Raw genomic sequence first — 14,385 nt, forward strand, 5'->3', positions numbered from 1 at the left:
GTGTGTTTCCTTCTTTATTCTGTTAATATGGTGAATAATATAAATAGATTTTCAAATGTTAAACCAAACTTGTTTTCCTTGGATTAACTGCACTTGGTCTTGATGTATTATCGTTTTCATACATTGCTGAATTAAATTAGCTAAATTAGTTTGCTAAGGATTTTTTGTGTCTATACTTATGGAGGATTTTATTCTATGCTCTTCTTATGTTGTAAGTTTTTTGTCAGGTTTTAATATCAGGATTATGCTGTTATTGTTTAAATGTGTGATGGAACTCACCAGTTTTTGGGTGAAATATTCTTTTTTTTAAAGATTATTTATTTGAGAGAGAGAGCATGCAAATGCGCGAGTCAGGGGGAGGGGCAGAGGCAGAGGGAGAGGGAGAAGCAGATTCCCCACTGAACAGGGACCCCCCCCCCCCCCGCCCCCGCCACCTACCCAGGGCTCAATCCCAAGACCCGGAGATCATGACCTTTGTCAAAGGCAGAGGCTTAACTCACTGAGCCACCCAGGCGCCCCTTCGTGGAATATTCTTACGTACATATTTGATAGATATTAGAGTTGTTGAGATTTTCTGCATCACTCTGTGTCCACTTTGGTAAATTTTGTTCCAAGGAATTTGTCTTTCATTTATGCTGTCAAAGTTAGTAGCATTGTTTTTCATGATACCCCCTTATTATCTTTTAATGCCTGAATCATTTGTCTACCCCTCTTTCATTTCCATTATTGGTAATTTTTTTTTCTTTTTTGTAAATCAATGTTGCATAGGGGTTATAAATTTTATTAATCTTATCAAGAATGAACTTCTGGCTTTGTTATTTTATTTTATTAATGTATACATTTCTCTTTATTTTCTTATTTCTACTTAATTTGCTCTTCTTTTTCAATCTCACTAATGTAAAAACTTTGATCATAAGTAGGAATCTTTCTTCTTTTCTAATATAAGCATTTATTGTTGTGAACTTCCTGCTGAGCTATGCTTCAGGTAAATACCAAAATTTTTGATATATTGTTTTTTATTGTCATTCAATTAAAAATATTTGAAAGTTCTCTTATAATTTATTATTTGATTCACTTAGGGTAATTTAGAAATATATTGCTTAATTTCCAAATATTTGGGGATTTTCTAAATATCTTTAAAATTTTTTAAAATTTAATTCCATTTTAATAAGAGAACATACTCTAAGATTTCAATCATTTGGAATTTTTTGAGACCCATTTTCTGTCTCAGCATAATTATCTTGATGAATATTCCATGTACACTTAAAAAATGTATATTCTGCAGTTATGAGTTTGATATTTTTTATAAATATCAGTGAAGTCAAGATGGTTGATAATATTGCTCATCTATACCCTTATTAATTTTATTGTTTGTTGTTTTATTAATTACTGCGGGCATAGTGTTACAAACTCCAATTGTGAGTGTATGTTTGACTTAAGCACATATATATTGTGTCTTCCTGGTGAATTGACCCTTTAACCATAAATGTTTCTTTATATCTCTGGTAATACTCCCTGTCTTGAGGTTTATTTATTTTGTCTGAAATTATAGTCACTCCAGTTTTCTTCTGATTGTTTGAATAGCATAGCTTTAACCTTTAACTTTCAATGTATCTGTGTCTGTATTTAAAATATGTTTCTTGTAGAAACCATTTAGTTGGGTCTTTTAAAATCCAGTCTGACAATCTCTGCCTTTTAATTGGAATTATTTTATTTACATTTAGGTTAATGATTGATGTGACTTATTTATGTCTACCATTTTGTTATTTGTTTTCTAGTTGTCATATCTGTGTTTCGTTCTTTTCCATTTTTTTACCTGCTTTTTTATGTGTTAATCAAAAATTTCATAATTCAATTTAAATTTCTCTTTCTTTAGTGGCTACTCTAGGGAATGCATTATGTATTCTTAATATATCACTTAGATTTAACATACTGTTTCACAAATTACAGCAAAGTTGAAGCACTCTTCTTCTCTTTAGCCTCCATTATTTGTGGTAGTGTTGTCACATTATATTTATAAGTTATAAACCCCATAATTTACTATAACTTCTACTGAACGTCTTCTAACTGTTGTACACATTATGTGCCATTATCTCCTCAAATACTGCTTCTGTTCCATTTTCTCTCTCCTGTCCTTGATTCCAGTTGCATGCATACAAGTCCTTTTCACTGTGTCTTGCCATTTCTTCTGTATTCATCTTTTTACTTTCTGCAGTGCAGTCTACATATTTTCTACTGATACCTCTTCTAGTTGTCTTATCCTTTCTGCTAGTATCCTGATCTTACATTAAACCTATCAAGTTCTTAATTTCAGTATGTAGATTTTTCATCCCTAGAATTTCTATTGCAGTTTTCTCAAAAAATGCTAAATCGCTGGTGATTTTCTCTATTTTTTTCCCATCTCATTAAAAACATTTTCATTTTTTCCCTCTAACATAGAAATTGTATTTATTTTAAAGTCCTTTTCTGCTAACTCCAATATCTGAATCATTTTGTCAGTTTGTTTTTATTGTTTATCTTTTTTCTTTTGGATTTCAGTCATTTGGTCCTATCTCTTGACAGACCTGATCCACCATTTTATTAATATTTATTTAACACCTGTTGTGTCCTAGACATTGTGTACGAACAGTTAGTAAAGCCTCTGGATGATACTGTCATCCTTCAGAGTGAGTTGACAATTTCCTCTGCTAGGTAGACACAGTGGGGCAGATTGCTTTATCCATGCGCTTATCCAATAAGCTGAGTGCAGGCAGTGCAATGTATTCACTGAAACCTCTCCCCTTGAAAGATTTGAACCTTAATTCTTACCTCCTTAAAACTGTGAGACTCATGAGCACTCTGCTTTCAGAAATTCTCTAACTTCTTATCTGTAGTTTCATGTAGCTTCATAATTTGGCTAAAGTCTTGAGGGAAATATCAGCTGTATGTCAAGATTTGTTTTCTGTTCCTCCCTTCTCAATGGGATCCTGGGTCCTCAAATCTCAAGTTTTTGTCTGTCCAGTTCTGGGAGATGGCCAAAAGCTTCTGGCCTCTCTGCTTCTCAGCAAGAGCCTTTGCCTGTAACCTGTTCAGACTTGTAGCCTCGTGCAGCAATTAAAAATGTGACTATACGATGTTGACACTCCTTTCAGTAGTTCCTCCCTCTGTGACCATAGCCTCTCAAGTCTTGGTTGCCTCAAGGGCTCTCCAGTGTGGATGCAATCACATTTTATCTGGGTTTCTAGTTGTTTTCATGGGAGCATTGGTTTGCTACAAATCATTCCATAGTAGAGCTGGAGTCTATAGATAATAAGAAGTGTAAATAGAGCTATTTTATTTTTTTAAATTTTTAAAAAAGATTTTACATATTTTTATGACAGAGCACAAGCAGGGGGAGCAGCAGAGGGAGAGGGAGAAGCAGCCTCTCTGCTGAGCAGGGAGCCCCGCATGGGGCTTGATCCCAGGACCCTGAGATCATGACCTGAGCTAAGGGCAGATGCTTAACTGTCTGAGCCACCCATGTACCCCAACAGAGTTATTTTAAAGTTTGTGTCAAATGACTCAATTATCTGCAGTCCTTGTGAGTCTGTTTCTGTGGACTGCTGTTTCTTTTCATTTTTATTCATGTGTTTGTTTTTTTAATGGTTTTCTAAATAACTTTAGGTATAATTGATACAGTAAATTATGCATAGTGTATGGTCGGATATGTTTATTTTATCTTTTTTTCCCTACTTTTTGTAGTGGAGATTTACTTCATTAATTTGCAGCTTTATTTATTTGTTTTTTATTTATTTAGAGCAAGTGAGTGAGTGAGTGAGTGTGGGAGAGGGAAAGAAAGAATCTTAAGCAGCTCCATGCCCCATGTGGAGCCCAAGGTGGGGCTCGATCTCATGACCCCACAGAAAACAAAAGTCAGATGCCCAACCGACTGAGGCACCCAGGAGCCCCTTCAGCTTTATTTTTTAAATATGTGCTTTAAACCTAGGTATTTCTAAGAACTGGTTTAACTGCATTCCACAAGATCTGTTGTCTAGGCCAGAATATTTTCTGTTTTTCTCTTTGACCCATGAACTGTTTAGAATATCTATTAATTTCCAAACAAGTGGGAGGTTTTCTAGATATGTTTGTGTTTTATTTCTAGCTTAATTACATTGAAGTCAGAAAACATATTCTGTATGATTTAGCTAATGAAATCTGTTGAAATTTTACTTGTGACCCTATATATGTATCATAATACATATTATAATACATACACTTTAATACAGTTATTTAATAAAATCTGTATTAATTGGTATAATGTAATTAATGATGATACTACATTTTTGGTAAATGTTTTATAAATGTGTTTTTTGGATACCTCGTGTATGTTTATTTCTATTTCATACCTTCTTTTCACAAAAGGCCATGTCTTTTGTGGTTCTTACTCAGGTCTTCAGATGGTTTCTTATCGTTCTTGTCCATGATATGCCCCAAGTTTCATTGCTACTTCCCCAGGAGGGTGCAAAAATGCAACTCAGTTACATAGCTTCTTCCGCAGGATTGACAAATGCTGTCAGTGAAAGTTAGCCTCGTTGATTTTGCCTAAACTCTTGGCGGTTTTCAAGAAGATTCTAAACATTTCGTCTAGCATATTTAGTCGTCACCAGTGGATGGCTGATCTGAATTACCTATGGCATCATTACAAGAAGTAGAAGTTTCAAATGAATGCAATTGTTTTACAGACTGTGCCTGAGATTGTTTAATCCATAGTAAAAAATAATTGTGAATTTAAAGTCAGATCCTTCTATACTAGCTATATTTTAGCCATCATTTAGGTTGATAAAAGTGTATGTTCATGAAAAATAAGGTTTTAAAATATTACATGGGTGCCTGAGTGGCTCAGTCAGTTAAGTGGCCAACTCTTGATTTCAGCTCAAGTCATGATCTCAGGGTCCTGGGATCAAGCTCCACGTCGGCTCCATGCTCAGCACGAAATCTGCTTCAGGACTCTTTCTCTTCCTCTGCCCCTCCTGCCCCCCCCCAACATAAATAAATAAATCTTTAAAAAATATTACAAGAAAATATAGATATTCAAATAAGAAGGATAGATATTACTTAGCAATAGAATGGATTAGGATAGGAGACACTTTTAAAGATCACCCCATTCCCTTTAGCTGTCAACCTCCTATCCCTCCATTACCCCCACTCCTACATAACTATTAATTTACTTTTGTCTCTGTAGATTTTCCTATTCTGGATATTTCATATAAATGGAATCACATGACATGTGGTCTTTGTGACTGGCTTCTTTCACTTAACATCTTTCAGGGTGCATGCATATGTATCAGTACTTTTTAAAAATTCTTTTTTAATTTTAATTTTATTATTTTTTTTCATCATGACAAGTATACTCTTTAATCCTCATTACTTACTTCACCCATCCTCCCACCCCTTCTGCCTGGTAACCCTCAGCTTGTTCTCCAGAGTTAAGAGTCTGTTTCTTGGCTTATTTCTCTTTTTTTCCCTTTTCTCATTTGTTTCTTACATTCATACGTATGAGTGAGATAATATTTTCTTTCTCTGACTTATTTTTCTTAGCATTTTACTCTCTAGCTCCACCTATGTTGTTGCAAATAAACAATTTCATTCTTTTTTATGGCCAAATAATATTCCATCACACGCACACACACTCCACACCTTCTTTATCCATTCACCTACTGATGGACAGTTGGGCTGCTTCCATAGTTTGGCTATTGTAAATAATGCTGCAATAAACATAGGGCTGCATGTATCCTTTTGAATTAGTATTTTTTATTTTTTGGATAAATACCCAGTAGTGTGATTACTGGATCACATGGTATTTCTATTTTTAACTTTTGAGGAACCTCATTCCTGTCGTCCATGGTGGCTGCACCAGTTTGTTATCCCATCAGCTGTGCATGAAGTTTCCTTTTTCTCTACATCCTCGCTAACACTTGTTTCTTGTGTTTTTGATTTTAGCCATTCTAACAGGCAGAAGGTGATATCTCATTGTAGTTTTGATTTGCATTTCCCTGATGATGAGTGATGTTGAGCATCTTTTATGTGTCTGTTGGCCATCTGTATGTCTTTTTTGGAGAGATGGCTGTTCATGTCTTCTGCCCCTTTTTTAATTGGGTTGTTTATTTTTTGGGTATTGAGTTGTACTAGTTCTTTATATATTTTGGATACTAACCCTTTATTGGATAAGTCATTTGCAAATATCTTCTCCCACTTAGTAGATTAGCTTTTAGTTTTGTTGATTGTTTCCTTTGCTGTGCAGATACTTTTTATTTTGATATAGTGTCAATAGTTTATTTTTGCCTTTATTTCTCTAGAAAAATGTTGCCATGGCCAGTGTCAGAGAAATGACTGCCTGTGCTCTCTTCAAGGATTTTTATGGTTTCAAGTCTCACATTTAGGTCTTTAATCCATTTGGAGTTTATTTTTGTGTATGGTAAAAGAAAGTGGTCCAGTTTTATTTGCAGGTAGCTGTTCAGTTTTCCCAGCACCATCTGTTGAAGAGACTGTCTTTTTACCATTGTATATTCATTCCTCCTTTGTCGAAGATTAATTGACCATATAATTGTGGATTCATTTCTGGATTTTTAATTCTATGCCATTGATCTATGTATCTATTCTTATGCCAATACCATACTGTTTTAATTACTACCACTTTGTAATATAACTTGAAGTCCGAAGTTGTGATACCTCCAGTTTTGCTTTTTTTTTTTTTCTTCCCAGATTGCTTTGGCTATTTGAGGTCTTTTTGGGTTCCATACAAATTTTAGGATTGTTTGTTCTAGTTCTGTGAAAAATGTTGATATCTTGCTAGGGATTGCATTAAATATGTAGATTGCTTTGGGTAGTAGAGACATTTTAACAATATTTGTTCTTCTAACTCATGAGCATGAAGTATTTTCCATTTCTTTTTGTTGTTTTGAATTTTTTTCCTTAGTGTTTTATAGTTTTCAGAGTATAGGTCTTCCACTCTTTTGTTAAGTTTATTCCTAGATATTTTATTGGTTTTGGTGCAATTGCAAATGAGATTGTTTTCTTAATTTCATTTTCTGCTCCTTCATTTTTAGTGTATAGGAATGCCACAGATGTCTGTACATTGATTTTGTATCCTGCAACTTTAGGCTAGGACTTTCAGTACTATGTTGAATAAAAGTCATAAGAGTGGACACCCTTGTCTTGTTCCTGATCTTAGAGGAACAGCTCTCAGTTTTTCATCTTCAAGTATGGTGTTGACTGTGGGTTTTCATAGAAGATCTTTATTATGTTGAGGTTTGTTCTCTTTAGACCTACTTTACAGAGGGTTTTTATCATGAATGGATGCTGTATTTTTTTGATTGCTTTTTCTGCATCTATTGAAATGATCATATGGGGACGCCTGGGTGGCTCAGTCGTTAAGCATCTGCCTTCAGCTCAGGGCGTGATCCCAGCATTCTGGGATCGAGCCCCACATCAGGCTCCTCCACTGGGAGCCTGCTTCTTCCTCTCCCACTCCCCCTACTTGTGTTCCCTCTCTCGCTGGCTGTCTCTATCTCTGTCAAATAAATAAAATCTTTTAAAAAAATGATCATATGGTTTTTATCTTCTCTTTTATTGATGTGACATCATATTGATTGTTTAGTGAATATTGAACCACACTTGCATCCTGGGAATAAATCCCACTTGATCGTGGTGTATGATTTTTAAAAATGTATTGTTGAATCTGGTTTGCTAATATTTTGTTGAGGATTTTTACTTCTATATTTATGAGAGATATTGCCTTGTAGTTCTCTTTTTTTTTGTGGTATTTTCATGTGGTTTTGGTATCAGGGTGATACTGGCCTCATAGAATGAATTTGGAAGTTTTCCTCCTATTTTTTGGAGTAGTTTGAGAAGATGGTATTAACTTTTCTTTAAATGTTTGGTAGAATTTGCCTGTTAAGCCATCTTGTCTTATACTTTCTTTTTTGGGAATTTTTTTATTGCTGATTTAATTTCATTGCTGGTAACTGGTCTATTCAAATTTTCTATTTCTTCCTGCTTTAGCTTTGGTAGGTTATTTGGTTCAAGGAATTTATCCATTTCTTCTAAGTTGTCCGATTTGTTGGCATAAAGGCTTTCATCTTATTCTGTCACAGTTGTTTGTATTTCTATGGTTTTGGTTGTTATTTCTCCTCTTTCATTAGTGATTTTGTTAATTTGGGTCCTCTCTCTCTCTTTCTCTGTTTATTTTGATGAGTCTGGTTAGAGGTTTATCAATTTTGTTGATTTTTTTAAAGAACCAGCTCCTGGGGTACCTGGTTGGCTCAGTCGGTTAAGCGTCCAGTTCTTGATTTTGGTTCAAGTCATGATCTCAGGCTCATGAGATCAAACCCCAAGTTGGGCTCTGTGCTCAGCACAGCGTCTGCCTGAGATTCTCATTCTCTCTCTCTCCCTCCTCCCAACCCCTCCCCCTACTCATGCTCTCTCTCTCTCTCTTTAAATTAATTAAAAAAGAAATCTTTAAAGAACCAGCTCCTGGTTTCATTGATATATTCTATTTTTTAAGTTTATATTTCATTTATTTCTGCTCTATATTATTTTTTGTTTTGATGGGTTTGGGTTTTGCTTGTTCTTCTTTTTCTAGCTCCTTTAGGTATAGGTTAAGTTGTTTATCTGAGATTTTTCTTGCTTTTTGAGGTAGGCCTATGTTACTATAAACTGCCCTTTTAGAACCACTTTTGCTGCATCCCAAAGATTTTGGACTATTGTGCCTTCATTTCATTTGTTTCCATGTAATTTTTGATTTCGTGTTTGAGTTCTTGGTTGACATAGTCATTGTTTAGTAGTGTGTTATTTAACCTCCATGTATTTGTGCTCTTTCCAGAATTTTTCTTATAGTTGATTTCTAGTTTCATAGAGTTGTGGTCAAAAAAGATGCATAGTATGACTTCAATTTTTTGAATTTGTTGAGACTTGTTTTGTGGCCTAATATGTGATCTATTCTGGAGAGTATTCTGTGTGTGCTTGAAAAGAATTCTGCTGTTTTAGGATGAAATGTTCTGAATGTGTCTGTTAAGTCCGTCCAGTCCAGTGTGTCATTCAAAGCCACTGTTTTCCTTGTTGATTTTCTGTTTGAATGATCTGCCCATCATTGTAAGTGGGGTGTTAAAGTCCCCTAGTCTTTTATATGGCTGAATAATACTCTATTGTATGAATGTACCACATTAATTCATTAGCTGATGGACATTTGGGTTGTTTCCATTTTTGGCTGTTATAAAACTGCTGCTATAAATATTCATATATAAGTTTTGAGGGTTTTGTTTGCTTTAATTCATATATAAGTTTTACATACACATATATTTTCATTTCTCTTGGGTACATACCTAGGAGTAGAATCACGGGTTCTTGTGATATTTCTGTTTAACCATTTGAGGAACCCCAGACTCTTTTCCTAAGTGGCTACCTCATTTTACAGCCCCACAAGTAGTGTGTGAGGGTTCTTGTTTCTCCATATCCTCACCAAAACTTGTTTTTAATGACTTTTTGATTCTAATTATCCTAGTAGTTATGAAGTGATGTCTCGTGGTTTTGATTTGCATTTTTGTGATGACTAATGAGGTCTAGCATCTTTTTATGTGCTTATTAGCCAGTTCACTGATATAATGTCTTTAGTATAAGATCCTTTGCCCATTTAAAAAATTAGGTTATTTGTATTTTTATTATTGAGTTGTAAGTGTTCTTTATAGGAACTAGAGTGACGTTAGCAAAATGATGGCATAGGAATTCCCAGTGCTCATCATTCCCCAGAAATGCCACTCTGAACAAATACCCACATGCAAAAATACCTTCACAAGAACCAAAGATTCCAGGTGAGGGATTATAGCACCTGCGCGATGTACAGACACCAGAGATGTGTTCAGGAGCATAGGAAAAATTGACACTACCCTCATCCTGCCTCCCTCAAGCCTGGGAAGCCCAGCCTGGAGAGAGACACCCCCCTTGTGGGAGAAGGAGAATGAAGTGAGCAGGTGAATGAAGTGAGCAGGCCCACTCTGGTGACTCACATCCCCAGCTCACCCTGGTACCAATCCGGCCCCTTGGACCCAAGCTATAGACCTATTCCCCCAGCACCAGGCCAACACCCATGGACCCAGGCTCCTGGGCCATGCCAGTGCCAAAGCAGCCCATGCAGACCCGAATCCAGGCTGGCCTCTGAGACCCCAGGTTATTTGGTCAATGCCCATAGCCCCAGGGTCCAGAGTTATCCTAGCACCAGGCTGGCCCCTGTGGCCCCAGCTTTCAGCCCTGCTTGAATGAAACCAGGATCTAGGCCTATTCCAGTATCAGACTGTCTTCCACACACACCTAGATGGTGGCCTACCCCAATGCTCCCCAGTACCTGGTTAGCTCCTGTAGACCCAGGATTCAAGTCGACCCCCATATACCCAGGTCCCAGGCTCTTCTTTGGAGGCTCAAACACCAGGTCCGACCCAGTGAACCCAGGCTCTAGGCCTGCCCTGTGGACCCAGGCACCAGCCCCATCTACCCAAGGGCTCTAGCAACAAGCCCCTAAGAAAACAACTACACAGAGCACACCTGGAATGTCTGGAAGAGCTGACTGGTGAAAGGCTTTGTCACCGAATTAAATACTTACATTTAATTAAAAATATATTAAATATATATTTAAATTCAACAGAAACTGGAATAAATAAATCCTCTTGCTTTTGAGGTAGTGATTAGATATATGTTTTCATAATTACTTTTCTGTTTACCAGAACCAAGAAGCCAGTACAGCCCGTTGGCATTCTCCTTTATTGCCAGGGTAAGAATATATTTCCGTCTTACAGGGGGCATTGTAGGTAGAGAGCCACAGGCCTGACGCTGACAGTGCTCGCGTCAAAGCCTCAGTATGCCAGTGTGTCGTCGCTGGCACGACCCGTCCCCCGTGCCCGGGAAGCCAGTGCGGCGCGGGGACGAGAATGCCAGCATCTGACGCACACGGCTGCTTCCTGCTCCCCCTTGGAGTCCTGACAAGAAATGACCTTGTTCAATCCTGCTGAGCTTCCTAGATTTACGGGGCTTATAGCAACACATGGGAAGGAGATTATGTTTATTTTTAAAACGTAAAAAAAATGCAACCTTCCCAAGGCCTTTGTAGTGTGTGTGCAACAACACACACACACACACACAAACACACACATGCAATGTATGTATAATCACTTCTAATTAACTTCAGCTCTTCCTGCAAAACTAAGTGTGAAGTCTTAAAGACTTGTCAGCTTCTCTGCCTGTGAAATTTATCTACTTCTAATTGTGAATAACAATACATTCAAGGTTAGCTATAAATGACTCAGATTTCACAGGAATCCAAAGTCTTAAAACCACATTTGAAGATGAGTGCATTTACACAAAACATTTTCGTAGTATGCTTCCAGATCAAAATATAGTTATTTACGCTGATCCAAAATGCCTTTTTTTCTGAAGGAGGATGGCGTGTTTCTCTGATACCTGTGAAAAAAAGAGACTTGATTGATTTCAAAGTAAATTCAGATGTAAAAGGTATAAAGCAGTAAAGATGCCTAAAATAAGGATGAAGATATCATTATGGTGGACTGAAAAACGGATTCAGTTTACAGTTTCACAAAATAAAATATCCAAAGAGCAGATATTAAATAAGATTAAGATCCCCCCCCACCATGTTCTCAATAGCTTTTAGAGTACCGAAGACTCTTCCAGCCTTTACCACTAGATGTCATGAAGAGCCCAGTGAAATATAACAGGTTTCCCGAGTGCAGTCTGTTACAGAGCCTTTACAAGTTTTCCCCAATTTTGTACTTAATTTGGATAGGAAGTAATTTCCTTTGGGGTTTGTGTCAAAATATTCATTGTGGATTAATGTTAAGTAAGATGTTAATAACTATTAGAAAATGCGATCAGTTATCAAATGATGGGACGCACAGCTATTAAAGCATGGGGAGTACCTCTGGGGAGAATGTTGTCTGCCCCATGGGGTATCCGAGCTGTGCTTAAGGTCTGCTCTGGACTACAGTTCACTTAGGATCCCCTGTCTTCCTTTCCTTTTGAAATAGGCACGGGCTTGTCACATGTGCAGTCACCAAGACTTCATAGGATTTTTGGTAAAATTAGGTCAGTGAAAGGAATGATAAAGGGGGGGGGGACCTTGATATCAGGTGAGCATGTTTGAATGTAGACCTTGAGATCCACTCAGCAGAGTCATTCTGGAGGAAGACAAGTGGATGGGTGGAAGTTTAGAGAGAGAGAGAATTTGACTCAATATAAGGAAGAACTTTCTAAATAAAAAATAGCCCATCATTTAAACCCAGTGCTCTAGGAAGCACTGGAAAGATTTAAGCACCAATAGAATGGCCCTCAGTGGGCCGGAAAGAATCTCTGTTTGGGGTGGAAAGTTGGACTAAGTGACCTCTAAGCTTCTCTAGGAGCCACAATTCTATACGCAGGGATGTCCATCATGTAACAACTAAGAAGGCAGCAAGGAAAGAGCCGAAGATGTGTCCTTAGGTAAATACAAATACATATTTGAGTTTACTTAACCAGGAAACATTGAGTTCTTGAAGCCACACGGGGGAATTACAATGAGACTGCCTGGGAAAAACTGGCAAGAAGGCACCATTGGACTTTGCTGTTTCCAGCCTCTGCCTCCCAAATCCTCTCCATCCCCGGGGCCCATCTCCTCTCTCCCAAGAAAACACGCTCCACTTGCTCCTTCTAACCAAAAGCTGATCTGACTCAGTCTTTACAAACGTAGATCTGGGAGTAACTTCAGTGACAATCTTTTTAACGTGCTGCATTTTCTTAGGGAATAATGCCTTAAGGCTACGCTAACGGAATAAAAGTCAGTCTGGGGATGGAAGGTGTCCACCGGCCTGCAGGGGAGGAAAAGGGCCCTAGTTTGACCCCCTAACAGTTGCCTTTTCTGCCAAGACCATTAACTGCAGAGTATGGCTGGCGCTTACGTATATCACTTGGGCTCCAGAGACTGATAAAAAACAAAACAAAATATTTCCACGTATTCTTTGCTCTTGAACGCAAAACAAAAACAAATTACAGCTGAGCTATGACTTAAGCCCACCCAAGACCTTGAGGTATATATAGCGAATGACCCCATATATTTCAGGAGTATGACCTGACTGTCCATCAATTTCATTCAATAAAAGGCAGGTTTTATTACATCTTTCTGAACTGAGAGTTTGGTAAAACATCACATGGTTAGCCTGTAAGATGGATTTAAAATCTCCTTCTTATGCCGAGCCCGAAAAAGATTTACACATGCTCACATTTTTTAGGTGCACAGAAGAGTTAAGTGCTGGACTGTTTACCTGGATTCTGGACCAGATGTTAAATGAAATCCTTTCTTTTCTGTTCCCCATGGAAAGAGACCACCCACAGTATCACAGATACTTAGAGCAGAGGTGAACCACAGGGACCCTTTAGCTCAATCTCTTAATTCCACAGATGAGGAAACTGAGGCCCAGAGTCACTTGTTCTACCTGGCAACACACTGTCTCTCCACTGTGCTGTCTCCTTCCCAGAGGGCATGTGCTGGAAATGCAGACCCACATTTGCGCAGACCTAGGTACATGCCTTCACCTGCCCCGCCCCAGGAATCAAGAGCAGAGGAACAGAGAAAGCTGTGTGGGGTGGAAAGGGGGTCTGTTGCCATCAGCTACCCCAGTGGTTCTTCCTATTTTATCACCGAGAAATGAACGTAGTAACTGCCAACTATAGTGGGCCCCATGCGTTGAAAAATTACTTCTACGAAACAAACCCCGTTTGTTAAATATTCAGTTATTTTCCTGCTAAAAAGAGGAATTGAAGACAGGCATTCTATTCTGATCAGCACGGAGAGCCAGGGTGAGGCAAACCCAGCTCGTTGCAAAGAAACGCGGTGTGCTGGCCTCAGCAACCTTCCAGATGATTTCCTTTAGAAGTATTGAAACGTAGGAACCAGTCGAGGACCTTCAGAAGTCTGGAAGCTCAGGTTGGTAATACTGGCCCGAAGGACACTCCCACGACTCCTTGGCCTCGACTTCATCACCACCACGTCTGAGTTAACTGCGGTTAGGCATGGGCTAGGTGCAAGGTGAGGGCCCGCCGCGAACCACCATCACCTTGCGCCTGGATTATTGAAAGGGCTCCGCAGGGTCTCCTGCTCCCACCCGGCCCATCTCCCTCGAGTCTGTGCTCAACGGAGCAGTGGGTAACGTGGTTGAACACGCCACTGCTGTAAACAGTGCTGGCTCCGCATTTACTCAAGCAAGAGTGAAGTCCCTAGAGGGATTCACAAGGCCCCCCCCTCCCCCAGTTTGGCTCCTGCCCCTGCCCGCCCCCTGCTCCTCTGACTCTACCTCCCCCTCCTTTCTTCAAATTGTTCTGCTCACTGGGCTGAGT

Source organism: Ursus americanus, chromosome 19 (assembly GCF_024610735.1).
Source record: "Ursus americanus isolate L20-20 chromosome 19, mUrsAme1.1.p, whole genome shotgun sequence".
NCBI lineage: Eukaryota > Metazoa > Chordata > Mammalia > Carnivora > Ursidae > Ursus > Ursus americanus.